Source organism: Microcebus murinus, chromosome X (genome assembly GCF_040939455.1).
Source record: "Microcebus murinus isolate Inina chromosome X, M.murinus_Inina_mat1.0, whole genome shotgun sequence".
Lineage (NCBI taxonomy): Eukaryota > Metazoa > Chordata > Mammalia > Primates > Cheirogaleidae > Microcebus > Microcebus murinus.
In genome coordinates, this window is record NC_134136.1 from 46513509 (window position 1) to 46528274 (window position 14766).

A 14766-nucleotide genomic window follows, 5' to 3' on the forward strand; every position below is an offset into this window, starting at 1 on the left:
CTGTCGTCCTAGCTTTCTGGGAGGCCGAGACGGGCGCTCCGGCAAGCGCCTGTAGTCCCAGCTACCTGGGAGGCTGAGGCAGAAGGATCGCTCACAGCCCAGGACCTGGAGCTTGTGGTGACCCGCCCTCACTGCACTCTGCCCAGGACGCCGAGTGACACTCTGTCTCCACACAAAAAAAATGAGAAACCGCAATTGCAAAGATGAAGTGCTTGCAAATCCCCCTACCCCTTCCCCTCTTTTCAATACAAAAAAAAAAAAAAACTTCTTTTCAATCACTCTTCTCTTTGCACTTCATCATTACTCCCACCTACAAAACTCTTCCTCATACCAAATACTTTCACACACCACAACTCACACTCACAACCACGCACAAAACACACACTCTCTGCATTACACCCCTTACCTCACAACACGCCCACACCCTCCTCACCCTCACCTCACCCCTCATGCACTGCCCTGCACTTGCACCACCCTACACACACACCCATGCTCAACACGCACTTAACACGCGCTCCTCACTACTCTGCTCCTTCTTACACCCTATGCCCACACTGCACTTCACACCCTGCTTTACACTCACACACACGTGCTCACCCACCCTCTTCCTTATGGCTCGCTACCACTCCATGCTACACACATACCACACTTTATTCACACACTCACACACTCACGGCCACTTGCCTTCTTGACACATCTTTCCCATTGTCAATTCTGCTGCTATAAAGTGAAAATATCTTTGTCATAAAATGGCTCTTTGTCCTATGGGTAAATACCCAGTCCTGGAATTTCTGGATCAAATGGGAGATCTACTTTTAGTTTTTTTAAGGCATCTCCATGCTGCTTTCCATACAGGCTGCACTAGTGTGCAGTCCCAACAGCGCTGTACGAGTGTTGCTTTCTCTCCCCATCCACGCCAGCATCTCCTGTGGTGGGACTTTTGGATTAAAGCCATTCTCACTGCAGTTAGGTGACATCTCATTGTAAAGGAATCAGTCTTAAGCCATGTGACAATAAAGGACCAGCCACCAGATTCACAGAATAGTTACCACAATAGGCTAGAACTGAGGGTAATTCCTTTTAAAACGCCTGTATTTCTGCTTATGTTATGGGAAATTTGGATTTTTAGAGGAGAAAGTCTACCATTTCTCCTCCTTAGCTTGCAAAATAAACTCTTTTCTCCTCTGGAACCACTTCTTTCCTTCTTATGGAGCCTGGAGGACAGTGCTGAACTTGTAGTAACAGCCTGAGCAAGAGAGAGACCCCCTCTCTGCCAATAAGAGAAAAATTACCCAGGTTGGTGGCATGCACCTGTTGTCCCAGCTGCTCAGGAGGCTGAGACGGGAGGATAGTGTCAGCCCAGGAGTTTGAGGTTGCAGCGAGCTGTGAGGATGCCACCGCACTGTAGCACAGGCCACAAGGTGAGATCTAGCCTCAAAAGAAAATAGGTTTCTTGGATGACTAGGAGGAAGAGCATTCCAAGCACAGGGAACAGCATGGGCAAAGGCACAGAGATGTGACAGAACATTGTGAGATTTTAAGCTAGGAGAGCAACGGGATCCCGTTGATTCATTCTTTCACTGAACACACATGTGTCACATAGTGTGCTAGGCAGTGGGAATCACAGCAGAGAAAAATACCAAATCCCTAAACTCGTGACACTTACATTCTGTTTGGAGACACAGACATGGAGTAAATGAATATAACATAAGTCTGTGGCCAAGTACGAATCAAGGGGTTGCAGTGGAGAGGGGCCCGACCGTGCTATTTCAGACAAGTTGTTCAAGGAAGGCCTCTCTGACTAGGTGACATTTGAGCAGGACACTATAAAGTGAGAAAGCCAGCCCATTCAGTGGATGGGAGAGATCACGTGGTCGCTGGGAGCAGCAGGTGCAAAGGCCCTGTGGTGGGAGCAAGCTTGCTGGGTTGTTGGAGTTAATAAGGAGCAAGGGTGGGGGTGGGGTGGGGTGGCGCTGGTAGGAGATGAGGTGGGTGAAGGAGGGGAGGACTCAGTCATGTTCTCACAGAGGACCTTGTGGCCATGGCAGGGAGTGGAGCTCTCATTCTAGGCGGGCTGGGAAGCGTTTGCTGAGACTGCATGTGGACGTGTGAGAGGAAAGACAGGAACTAGGTGACTGGAAGGTTTTCACCCAAGCATCTGGGAGGACTGCAGTGAGGACATGCTGAGTCTGAGAGGCCTGTTAGACCACCAGGGGGAGCTGGTGAGCAGATGGCTGGGTCTGTGTGTCTGGAACTCAGAGGAGGGGTCAGAGCAGCAGGCGTCTGTGCAGAGGGGATGTTGAAAGACCTGGGACCCCATGAGACCCTGAAAGAAGCACGTGCACAGAGAGAAGTGCACGAGCACGAGCCCCATGGCTCTCCAACCACTGACTCTAGTGCATCTAGACAGCAGGGCCTGCAGAAGTCACCAAGGAATGACTGGCTGGCCAGGAGGTAAAAGGAAAACTGGGACAGCTGAGTGTACCTGAAGCCAAGGAAAGCAGCTGTCAGAAGCAGGACAGAGTGATTGTGTCCAATGCTGCCAAGATGCTCAGGAAGTTGGGGACTCAGAAGCCCCACTGAATTTTACAGCAGGAAGGGAGGACATGGATGACCTTGGCACACCCTGGTGTCATGGGTGTGTGGCCTGTGCAGTGAACGGGGCCCCACTCTCAGCAGGGTCCTGCAATTGCTCTAATGCATTTCTGTGACCGTCTTGAAATTCTTACTTTTTCCAGTGCATATGGACCCCCTCTGACAAGATATGTCCACTCAGAAGGTGACCTTATTTGGAATAATCGACTTTGCTGATGTCATTAACATAACAATCTTGTGATAAGAGCATATTGGATTAGGGGATGTTGGGATATAGAATTAGGAGACATGAATAGTTTCAGGAGTTTTGCAGGACTTTGCCTAGAAGGAATCTGTGACCTTGTTAGTTCCCAGAACAGAAGCTGCTTGACAACAAGGGGGACATTTCACCAATCAGGGGCAAATGTAAAGCAACCTTGTCTCGAGACCTGCAGGCCAAGGCCTGATACTTGTGCAAACAGAGCTCGGTATGGCGTCACAGATTAAGGGCTGATCAAAGAATGCCAGTCAAAAAGACACCTGCAACTAAAACCAATGAGCCTCAAGGGCACTTCCTACTTCACTCCAGACACCATATCTCAGTTAAGAAAAAACTAGATAAAAAAAAAATATATTGTCTCTGTATTTCTGTTTTAGCTTTTCTGCTAATTGACAATTTTATGTTTAACTTGTATATTCAACTAGGTCTATTCTTAGGACTTAAGAAGGTTATCCTAAAACTATTTTGTAACCATTTCCTCACCTTAATATAAATAATGAAGGGATTTATAAAACCTTTTGGGGGCCTTGAAACCTAAACAAATGATCTGTACACATAAATTTATAACCACAAACAATTAATTGCTGTATCAATAAATATTAATGTGCGATTTCACCCAGGGCCTCCTGTCCCACGGGAATACTAGAGGACCCCTGACTCCCCCTTCACTTTAAACTACACTTTATCTCTGTTAATATCATTTCCAAAACTCTTAGGACAATCCTGCCTAGGACCTATTTTACTGGGAAAGTAGCTAACTCCCGACAGCTGGCACAGCAAGTAGGTTCTCTTCTCACCAGAGTGAAAGAGATTCCTGAACAGTGTCGCAAGAGACCTGGAAAAGGTGCCCAGGAAGGGTGAGTTCAGTTCCAGGGATTAGTTCACTTAGGGTAACAATGGGTAAAACCAATCTAAATTTACTAAGTACATTAAATTGTGACACACTTTGTTGCCGAGTTCTGGGATGTTTGCCAAGAAGAAAACTTTGCAGAAACTATTTCGTTTAATTTCCAAATCTCTTTGACTATCCTGACTGGGACCTATTTTACTGGGAAAATAACTCCCAGCAAGGGGAGGTCCTATATCCAATGACAGGTGTCCTAATAACTGAAGAAAGGGGAAAGACACACAGAGAAGGTGACGTGAAGACAGAGGCAATGATTGGAGTGATGTGTCACAGGCCAACGTGTGCCAAGGGTTGCCTGCAGCCACCAGAAGCTGCAATAGAGACGGAAACAGATTCTCTCTCAGAGAGTCCAGAAAGAACTCACCCTGCTGAGGCCTTGGTTTAAGACATCTGACTTCTACACCTGTTAGAAAATAAATTTCTTGGTTATTATTTTTTATTTTTTTGAGACCAAGTGTCATGCTGCTGCCTGGGCAAGAGTGCTGTGCTGTCAGCCTGGCTCATGGCAACTTCTAACACGTGGGTTCAAGCGATCCTCCGGCCTCAGACTCCCAGAGTACTGGGATCCCAGGCATGATTCACTGTTGCCACCTGAAGGTTGTGGTTTTCCAAGAGAGGAAACGTTCCGATACATGTGAATGTGGATGGGAATGTTGTGTGTGCTGGGCGGGGGTCGGGATTAACGCTGCAGGAACAGAAGAGGATATTAGTTTGAGCAGAGTGCGTCCAAGGAGAATCAATGGCAGTTGCATCTGCTGTCACAGGAATAAAGCAGCGCTCTGTGTGTGAGTGACAGGGTCGCACTGCACCATGCAGCAGCAGCAGCAGCCCTTGTCGCCGGTGTGCTCACCAAGTCTGTTCCCATCCACCACCTCCCTGGATCCTACAAACAGCCTGTGAGGTAATAAAGGACTTGTTTTCATGTCCATTTTGCAGATGGGTAAATAAAGGCTCAGAGAGGTGAAGTGACCACCCAAGGTCACTCAGCCAGTGACCAGCAGACCTAGGACTCCAGTCACAGTAAGGTGTTCCCCTCTCCTTGGCTGCCTGTGTTGGCAGCTTTGAACACACAGGGAGTGGGGTAGCAGATCCCTGGGCGAGTCCACTCCTGAGGGTGGAACCCAATGTCTCCATGGGGGCTGCTAGCCGTTCCTTAGTGACAGTGATCAGGCCAGCCCTTGGCAGGACTTGCTCCCCAGAGGCGGCTTCAGAGCTGGCCAGCTGCCAGCCCGCCAGGCTCCTGGAGAGGATGACTCGGAGCCGAGAGCTCTGGGCGGGGCCCTGCAGGGCCTGGGGTCCCACGGGTTCAGGCCGTGTGCCTCTGCCTCAGAGAAGACACCTGCGCTGGGAGAGACAGAGCCCCAGGCCAGGGCTGCCTGGACAAGCACTAGCATCCTCGGAGGGGCTGCTGGGCAGGGACAGAGCAGGGCGCAGGTGGAAGAGCACCCAGGGACAGTGGCTGTCTGGCTGACACTGCATGAAGGTGGCAGTTTCAGGTGCTGTAGAAGGAGGGAAGTGACAAGCTGAGCTGAATGACAGGAATGGGTTGGGTTCCAGACCAGGCTCTGGAAGAAATGGCACCTAAACCTTTCTATGGTGACAGTGAAGTGAGCAGGGAAATGTCAGTTTCAGGCCTGGGAATGGTTAGTGAGGGGTAAGAGTGATTCCTGCCCCAGCCTCCTCCCCTACCTGGGAGCAGGGACAGCAGGGCACGGTGGCCAGACCTGTGTCGTCTCAACAACCTGGGAGCAAATGGACTTGGCACTCAGTGTGTAGCCACCAAAGTCAAGACTGGGAGCCCTGAAGTCACATCCCAAGAGAGCTGAGGTGCCCAGATGCTACAAAAGGGACCAGAGGAGTGACAGGGATTGCAGGTGACCTGCAGGACACCTTTGACAGCCCATCAGACAGCAACCAAGAGGAGTGTGGAGCTCAGTGGCGCCACTTGCAGGAAAGGGGGCTGGAGACTGCTTGCAGAGCGACAGCTAAAGAAAGCCAGCCCCAGGGAGAGGAGCACATGAAGCAAGGCCAGCCAGGGGGCCACAGCCAAGTCAGGACCAGAACACAAAACACAACAAAACCCGACCCCCATTAACTGAGGCTTGGCACAGGCTGGCCAGTGTGCCACCTGCTCTTTGGAAGACCTGCCTTCATCTTATACAGTGCTCCAGGCAGGTGTAGCTCCTGTGACCCCACTTTATGGATGGCGAGGCTGAGTTGCAGACAAAGGAAGACCTTCCCTAGGTCACTCGGTCACGTCTCCAAGCTGAGATTCAGACCAGGTCTGTCTGGCTCCAAAGCCCATTGTGTAAGGTCTCCCTGCAGGACTCGTAGGACCATTAAGTGAAATAGAACATTGTAGTGACGACAGTGACTTAACAGCACCTACTGTGTGCCAGGCATTGTTCTAAGAGCTGTCACAGGCAATAACTAATGCATGTCCCTGTGAAGTAGTATATTGCCACCCTGTGAAGTAAGTATTGTGACTATGATCTCTCCCCTCCCACAAATAAGGAGTCTCGTTAGCACAGAGGAGGCAGGGGCACCGTTTCTGCCAGTTGCCTAAGGTCATCCAGGAGTAAAGTTGAAAACTGAAGCCCAGCAGGTGGCCCCAGAGCCTGTGTCTTAAGCACTTGCCCTCCCTACAGACGCACAGGCCGTGTGGGATTCCCTTCCTCTCACAGGAAAGGAGAAGCAGCAAGCCCTGGGCACAAGGCTCCCCCTGCCACAGAGCGCTCGGGACAGGAGGGCTAAGGCTTCTAAGCCAGCTCTGCTAACTGCAGGCCTGCTCCCATCTGTAGGCACAACTGTCTGCTGAGGGGCCCTGGCAGCAGCCCCATGCCGCCAGCAGGCAGCAGGAGGACAAGGGGCACATGCCCAAGGCCTCGGCAGGGCTATGCCCAGGCTGCTGGGACAGAGACAACCAGGACACAACTCCTTCCTCCCATCACCTTTGCTTAGGGCCTTTCAATGGGCTCCATGAAGGGCCACCACCAGGGTGGGGTCTGAGGCACTGGCTGAAGGAGGGAGGTGACAAGAGTGGGGGAGGGCAGTCCAGGCTGTGAACAAGCTGGCCCATGACTTGTCCCTTGTGATAATGGACTGAATGGACAAATGCTGCTTCCAGACTCCTGGTGGAGCAAGTGGGAGAGAATGTTGGGGCTCCCTGGGCAGGCTGGGCCCCACTGATGACAGCAGGAGGTGAAGGACCTGCCAGAGGCACGAAGCCCCATCTTCTGCCAGACAGGCCTGGGTGGCCTTCCTGGAGGGTGGGCGGGTTGAGGATCAGTCAGCAAACACTCCCCACAGGTTCAGTATATGTTCCCTGTGATCCGGAATATTCCATCCCCAACTATAGCCAAGTGAGAAGGGGGTGGCTGGGTACGTCGGCTCACGCCTGTGATCCCAGCACTTTGGGAGGCCTAGGAAGCAGGTCCACTTGGATCCAGTAGTTTAAGACCAGCCTGGGCAACATGGTGAGACCCCATCTGTACAAAAGAAAACAATTTGGAAAAAGATTGTTGGGGCATGGGGTTGTGTGCCTATAGTCCCGCTACTCAGGAGGCTGAGGCAGGAGGATCTGGTTCCTTTGAGCCCAGGGGTTTGACGTTGCAAACAGCTATGATGTGGCCACTGCCCTCTAGCCTGGGTGACAGGGGAATACCTCATGTGTAAAAGAAATTAAAAAACGAATCAAGACAAAAAAATAAATAAATAAAACAGAAAAAAAATAATGTATCTCTCTCTAGCCCCAGAGGGAAGGATTCGCGTGACGAGTGTGGGTGGCGAGAGGCAGCCTGGGCCTGCACATCAGCCCTCAGGACAGCTACTCCTGCAGCTGCAGAATCTACACCTTCAACTTGGAGCGGCTCTGGGTCCCACCGGAAAGGCCACTGCACAAGGAAAAGGGCTCCCTCTGTCTAGGTCACTACTATATGCCAGCTCTTTCAACAGTGCCTGACACACAGTAGGTGCTGCACAAGCGTCGTGTGTCGTGTGCCAGCGGATGTGGTAGCAGGCAACACCCCATAGAGTGGATTTTAGCCCTTACGGAGTCCCTCAGATTTTTGCTGGTCACCTTCTGGAAATTGTTACAATGTATAATTTTTAATCAATTCATTGTAATTTCTTTTAAATCCCACAAAAGTAATACAGGAACACATTTTCCTTAGAAAAGATGAAAATGTTACAGATATGACTGAAGTCTCCTTTGGCGCCCTCCCCCATTCCCAAGTCCTGCTGGAATAACCGTCTCTGCAGCCACTGCCCTGGCTTTGCTGTGACCCTTCCAGACTCTATTCCATGCAGTGATATCTGCGTGCATGCACACACAGGTATACCGTGGTGCTCTGGGGATGCTCTTTAACATAAGTTGGATCACACTAGACTGCTGTTCTGCAACTCGTGGTTGTCACTCACCAGTGTGTCTGGGAGATTAGCAAACACTTACTGAGCACCCACCCTGTGCCAGGCACCACTCTAGGAGCTGGAGAGTTCTTTGTAAACCACACAGACAAAATTTCCTGCCCCATGAAGCTTACATTCAAGAATAAACACAATTCGTGAGTAAAATGTAGTTTGCTGGCTCGATGAATCCTAGGAGAAAACACAGCAGAGAAGGGAGAGCGGGCGAGAGGCAATGGCACGGGAGTTGCGATTTGAAATCGATGGTCAAGGAAGGCCTCAGCACGAACACCTGAATGACGGGTGACAGCGAGCCAAACAGATGTCTGGGGAAAGAGCATTCCAGTGCAGGAGCGTGCCTGGCTGTCACAGGAATGGCAAGCACATTAGCCACTGCCGGGCGCAGGGTGGGTGAGGAGGTGAGCGGTTGAAATGAGGACTTGGGCTTTTGCTTGGGGGAAGATGGAGCCATCGGGCACTTCTGAGCACAGAAGCGACAAGGTCTGCTTTATGTCATGCAGGCTCCCCTGTGAAATCCAGGAGGCCAGTTGGGAGGCTGTGCAGTAACTGGGGTGTGAGATAACGGTGGCTCAGATCCCGTGAGAGAGTGAAGCAGGTGAGAGGTGGGTGGGCTCTGGGACACATTGAAGGGGGAGCTGACAGGATTGACTGATGACTTGAATGTAGGGTGTCAGATGGACCTAAAGTTTTGGCCTGTAAGACTGCAGGAATGCAATCACCCTCTCTGAAATGAGGAAGATTGTTGGAGGCTCAGGTTTCAACATCAGGGAGTTGGCGTTGCGCCTGTTCAGCATGACCTGGCTGTGCAGGGGGTGAGGCCATGGGGGCCATTGGCTATACAAGTCTGCAGTTGAGGACGGAGGTCCTGACTGGAGATTGGGACGTGGGACTTGTCCAGGACGGAGAGGCAAGAACCACGTGCAGCGTTTATGTAAAGCCCTGGGTCAGGATGAGACCAGCGGGAAACACTGGGGAGGAAAGGAGGTCTAGCCCAGGCAACAGAGGCACAGTCTGTCTGAAAAAAAAAAAAAAAAAAAAAAAAAAAAGAAGAAGAAACAAAAAAAAGTGTTTTCCAGAGAGGCTGGGCATGGTGGTTATGGCCTGTATTCCTAGTAGTCTTGGAGCTGAAGGCGGGGACATTACTTTAGGCTGGGATTTTGAGACCAGCCTTGTAAGAGAGGGAATGACCTTGAAATAAAAGAAAAAAGGATGTTTTCTGTCTTTTAAAAAGTTCTCCCCATTCTTTTTGAGACCCGAAGCCTGTATCCCTGCCTCGGGCAGGTGGGCAGGAGAAGCCTCGGGAATCAGCCATCGGAGGACCTGACACCAGCCTTTCAGGTGGGGCTGCCAGAGATCACAGGCTTTGTCTTTGGCTGAGAGGGGACCAACTCACAGCAACCTCAAACTCTTGGGCTCAAGCGATCCTCTTCCATACCCTTCCCAGTAGCTAGGACTACTGGCTGTACACCACCTCACCTGGCTAATTATTACTATTTTCAGTAGAGACAGGGTCTCACTCTTGCTCTGGCTGCTCTTCAACTCCTGATGTCAAGTGATCCTCCTGCTTCAGTCTCAAAGAGTACTAGGACTTCAGCCTGATCCACCACACCCTGCTAGCGTACACAATTCTTACAAATCCCTCAAGACAGAACACAACTTCGACTAGCTTTGTGAAGGCACTAGTTGCTGTAGGAGAGATGCATAGATTCTCCTCTATATTAAAAAAAAGCAAGAAACAAAAAGCAGCAACACAGTCAACCCAAATTATATGCCCCCTTGCCTTCCCCAACACCACACCTTTTCTAGAGGGAAATCATAGTAACAGAATAGACGGACAATTTTCCATTTATTTTTATTTTCATTTTTTAAAAATATCACACTGCACGGATTTGCGCCTCATCCTTGCGCAGGGGCCATGCTAATCTTCTCTGTATTCTACATATTCTAGTAGATGCGCTGCCCAAGCTAACTCCACTTTTATTTTCTAAGTGGAAGCTGCATGTAGGAAGTCATGAGCCACCAGAGGGCAGCAGAGAGCTCCTCGTCACACCGAAGCTTTCTTTTTTTTCTTTTTTTTTCCTTTTACTTCATCATATTATGGAGGTACAAATATTGTTAGGGTTACAAATATTGCCCCTGCCCCCCTCCCTCCCCCCGATGTGTCCAATCCCCCGGTGGTGTGCACCACACACGTTATGAAAGCATACACCCCTTTCCTCCTCCTCTCTCCCGCCTGCCCACCACCCGATAAAAAGTTTTTTTCCTTTTTTGTTTGTTTGTTTGGTGTTTTTTTTGACATTTTGGTTACATTGTATATCTTTACCTCTCCCTAAGAAGGGTTAGAGTTATGCCCTTCCCCTCCAAAATGCACACCACATCCCTAAGATTGGGTCCCTCCCACGACCCCCCCAATCCCTGGTGAGCATTGCCACCATTTGAAAATCATAGTTTTAATCAGTCAGTACCAATTTGATGGCGAGTAGATGTGGAGCTCATTTTCCATGTCTTGTGTCCCCTCACTTTGGATAACGGGCTTAAGCTTAATCCAGGATAGCATAAACGGTGCTAGCTCACTGTCGTTTCTTAGGATTGAGTAATATTCCATTGTGAGGATATACCACATTTTAATTATCCACTCATGAATTGACGGGCACTTGGGTTGTTTCCATGACCATGCAATAGTGAATTGTGCTGCTATAAACATTCGGGTGCAGATGTCTTTATAATAGAATGTCTTATGCTCTTTTGGGTAGATGCCCAACAATGCTATTGCAAGGTCGAATGGTATTTCTATTTCTAGCTGTTTGAGGTATGTCCAAATTCTTTTCCACAAAGGTTGCACTAATTTGCAGTCCTACCAGCAGTGTAAGAGTGTTCCTGTCTCTCCACATCCTCGCCAGCATTTGTTGTTTTGGGTTTCTTGATATAGGCCATTCTTACTGGGGTTAGGTGGTATCTCATTGTGGTTTTGATTTGCATTTCTCTGATGATTAGAGATGTTGAGCATTTTTTTATATGTTTGCAGGCCATTATTCTGTCTTCATTGGAGAAGTTTCTTTTCATTTCTGTAGCCCATTTCTTGATGGGATTGTTTGATTTTTTCTTGTTAATTCTTTTTAAGTTCTAGATAGATTCTTGTTATTAGACTTTTATCAGAGGTGTAGAGAGCAAATATTTTCTCCCACTCTGTGGGTTGTCTATTTGCTCTACTGATTTTCCTTGGCTGTGCAGAAAAGAATCCCTCTTCAATAAATGGCGCTGGGAAAACTGGTTAGCTACATGCAGAAGAGCGAATCAGGATCCCTACCTCTCACCTCTCACAAAAATTCACTCAAGATAGATAACAGACTTAAAATAAAGGCATAAAACCTTAAGAATCCTAGAAGAAGATGTTGGGAAAACCCTATTAGACATTGGCCTAGGCAAAGAATTTTTGAGGAAGACCCCTAAGGCAATCACTGCAGCATCAAAAATAAACACACCGAAGCTTTCAGCACTGGAAACAGGTGTCATGCAGCCGGGCATGAGCCGGGTGGCTCACGCCTGTCGTCCTAGCCTTCTGGGAGGCCGAGGCGGGCGGATAGCTGTTGCTTCAGAGGTTCGACACCAGCCTGAACACTGCCTGAGCACAGTCAGACCCTGTCTCTAAATCTAAAAAAAAAAGTAAAAAAGGCAAAAAAAATACACAAAACACAAAACAGCCGGGCGCTCTGGCAAGCGCCTGTAGTCCCAGCTACCTGGGAGGCTGAGGCAGAAGGATCGCTCACAGCCCAGGACCTGGAGCTTGTGGTGACCCGCCCTCACTGCACTCTGCCCAGGACGCCGAGTGACACTCTGTCTCCACAAAAAAAAATGAGAAACCGCAATTGCAAAGATGAAATGCTTGCAAATCCCCCTACCCCTTCCCCTCTTTTCAATACAAAAAAAAAATTCTTTTCAATCACTCTTCTCTTTGCACTTCATCATTACTCCCACCTACAAAACTCTTCCTCATATCAAATACTTTCACACACCACAACTCACACTCACAACGACGCACAAAACACACACTCTCTGCATTACACCCCTTACCTCACAACACGCCCACACCCTCCTCACCCTCACCTCACCCCTCATGCACTGCCCTGCACTTGCACCACCCTACACACACACCCATGCTCAACACGCACTTAACACGCGCTCCTCACTGCTCTGCTCCTTCTTTACACCCTATGCCCACACTGCACTTCACACCCTGCTTTACACTCACACACACGTGCTCACCCACCCTCTTCCTTATGGCTCGCTACCACTCCGTGCTACACACATACCACACTTTATTCACACACTCCCCCACTCACGGCCACTTGCTTTGTTTATACATCTTTCCCATTGTGAATTTTGCTGCTATAAAGTGAAAGTGTCTTTGTCATAAAATAGCTCTTTGTCCTTTGGGTAAAATACCCAGTAGTGGGATTTCTCGATCAAATGGCAGATCTACTTTTAGTTCTTTCAGGCATCTCCATGCTACTTTCCATACAGGCTGCACTAGATTGCAGTCCCACCAGCGGTGTATGGGTCTTCCTTTTTCTCCCCATCAATGCCAGCATCTCCTGTTGTAGGACTTTTGGATGAAACCCATTCTCACTGCACTTAGGTCATATCTCATTGTAAAGAAATCAGTCTTAAGTCATGTGACAATAAAGGACCAGCCACCAGATTTACAAACAATTGGCCATCACTCACTCCAATGGCAATATTTCAAAAAAATAATAGAAGTTTAAATCTCAGTTCAGCCATTTAGTCTACGCCCCTGGGGCCAGTTTCAATCTACCTGACCCCCAATTTCCTCATAAGCTAGGGAGACTTGCTTCCCACTATCACCTCCCCACATGATTGTTGTGATAACTAAGTGTGGTAACTAAGGTCAAAGCTAAAATGCCCGCTGGGTGCAGTGGCTCATGCCTGTAATCCTAGCACTCTGGGAGGCCGAGGCAGGTGGATTGCTCAAGGTCAGGAGTTGGAAACCAGCCTGAGCAAGAGCCAGACCCTGTCTCTACTAAAAAGAGAAAGAAATTAATTTGCCAACTAAAAATATATTGGAAAAATTAGCAGGGCATGGTGGCATTTGCCTGTAGTCCCAGCTACTCGGGAGGCTGAGGCAGAAGGATCGCTTGAGCCCAGGAGTTTGAGGTTGCTGTGAGCTAGGCTGAGGTCTCGGCACTCTAGCCTGGGCAACTCTAGCCTGGGCAACTCACTACAGAGTGTAGTGACACTCTGTCTAAAAAAAAAAAAAAAAAAAAAAAAATCCTAAAATGCCTGGCATATGCTTAGTGTTTCTATTTAATACATCACTATTCCCATAGAAAGAAGCAAGGGAACTCTAACCAAACATGGATTATCAGCTCAGCACTTTGATTCCTTAAAGGAATCTAGTGAGGACGGATTGGAGGTTAAATGACATGCCTAAGGCCACACAGTCAGCCACAAGAATAGCAGCTCACACTCAGCAGGTACTTGCCCTGTGCCAGGCACTCACTGCTCTGAGCATTTGCATGGCTTATCTGTCCCTTACAAAGGTCCTAAGCAGTGGGTATCATCATTATGCCTGTTTGACATACATGGAGGCACAAGGAACTGAGGCCACAGTCACACTGTGGAGTGTAAGCGTGGAGCTGGGGTGGGAGCTGAGGCAGTCTAGCCCTGGAGCCTGAGTTCTGACGGCCACGCCACCCGGCAGAGGTGGAGTTTCGCCTGAGGTCAAGCTGAGACAGAGCCCAGGCTCTTCCCACCACCCTACGCAGCTCCCAAGCTAGTGTCACCGAGAGCTCGGCACTTGTCCTCCAGGCCGCATCAGAAGAATGAGGACAAGGGGTTTGAGGAAAAGGAAACAGGAGGTGATTAACTTGCCCACCACTTAGGAGCATGGAAAATCTTATCTGAAATGCCATTGTCCTAACTAGGAGCAGAAATACAGACTTTCAAGGGAGGCCAGTCAGCTTCAGGCAACTGCTGTTCAACTACAGCTGATGACTCTGACGTCCCATCTCTGCCCAAGACGTCCCGTGCTCTCTTCTTGCGTGGGAGGCCCACCCGGACCTCCAGGACCTCCAGGACCTTCCCCCACCAGACCCAGGTCCAGGGCAGGCCGCCAGTTCTGCACAGCCATGTCCTGTAGCACACAGGATAAAAGACGTCCCCCCACACACCCTGGCCTAGGCAGGGATGCAGGTCCCAGTTCCCCCAAGGAGTAGTGGATGATTTAATGAGACAGGAAACATTTTTGGCACATTTTGAGGCCCTTTCCTCTGTTACACTAGCCTTCCTAAGGCCTGATGAAGACTGTCATGAAAAACCAACATGCCCACCGTGACCCCACTACAGCCCCCTCCACCCACTGCCATGTGTCCCTCTTCCCCATCCCAACTGCACTTCTTAGGTGGCCTCTAGTCACTGCCTCCATTTCTTCCCCTCTCACTCCCGCCTCCACCCTCTGCAGTCTGGCTTCTGCCTCCTCCCCTCCCCGGAAACACCAGTCAGCAAGTCACTAGTCACTTCCATGTCATGAACCCACAGGACGTTCTTCAGGTCTCTTCTGAAA

The 14766-nt window shown here is 49.5% G+C and overlaps 1 protein-coding gene and 1 non-coding gene across 2 annotated transcripts in view; one reads left to right on the forward strand and one right to left on the reverse strand.

Annotated features, from left to right (window-relative positions):
- RPL39 (ribosomal protein L39) overlaps nt 1–14766 on the forward strand; it is a 362820-nt gene that overhangs the window by 105165 nt on the left and 242889 nt on the right. The window lies entirely within an intron of this gene.
- LOC142866062 (U6 spliceosomal RNA) lies at nt 10052–10158 on the reverse strand. The gene has a single exon (XR_012916132.1). It is a non-coding gene; the product is annotated as a U6 spliceosomal RNA (small nuclear RNA).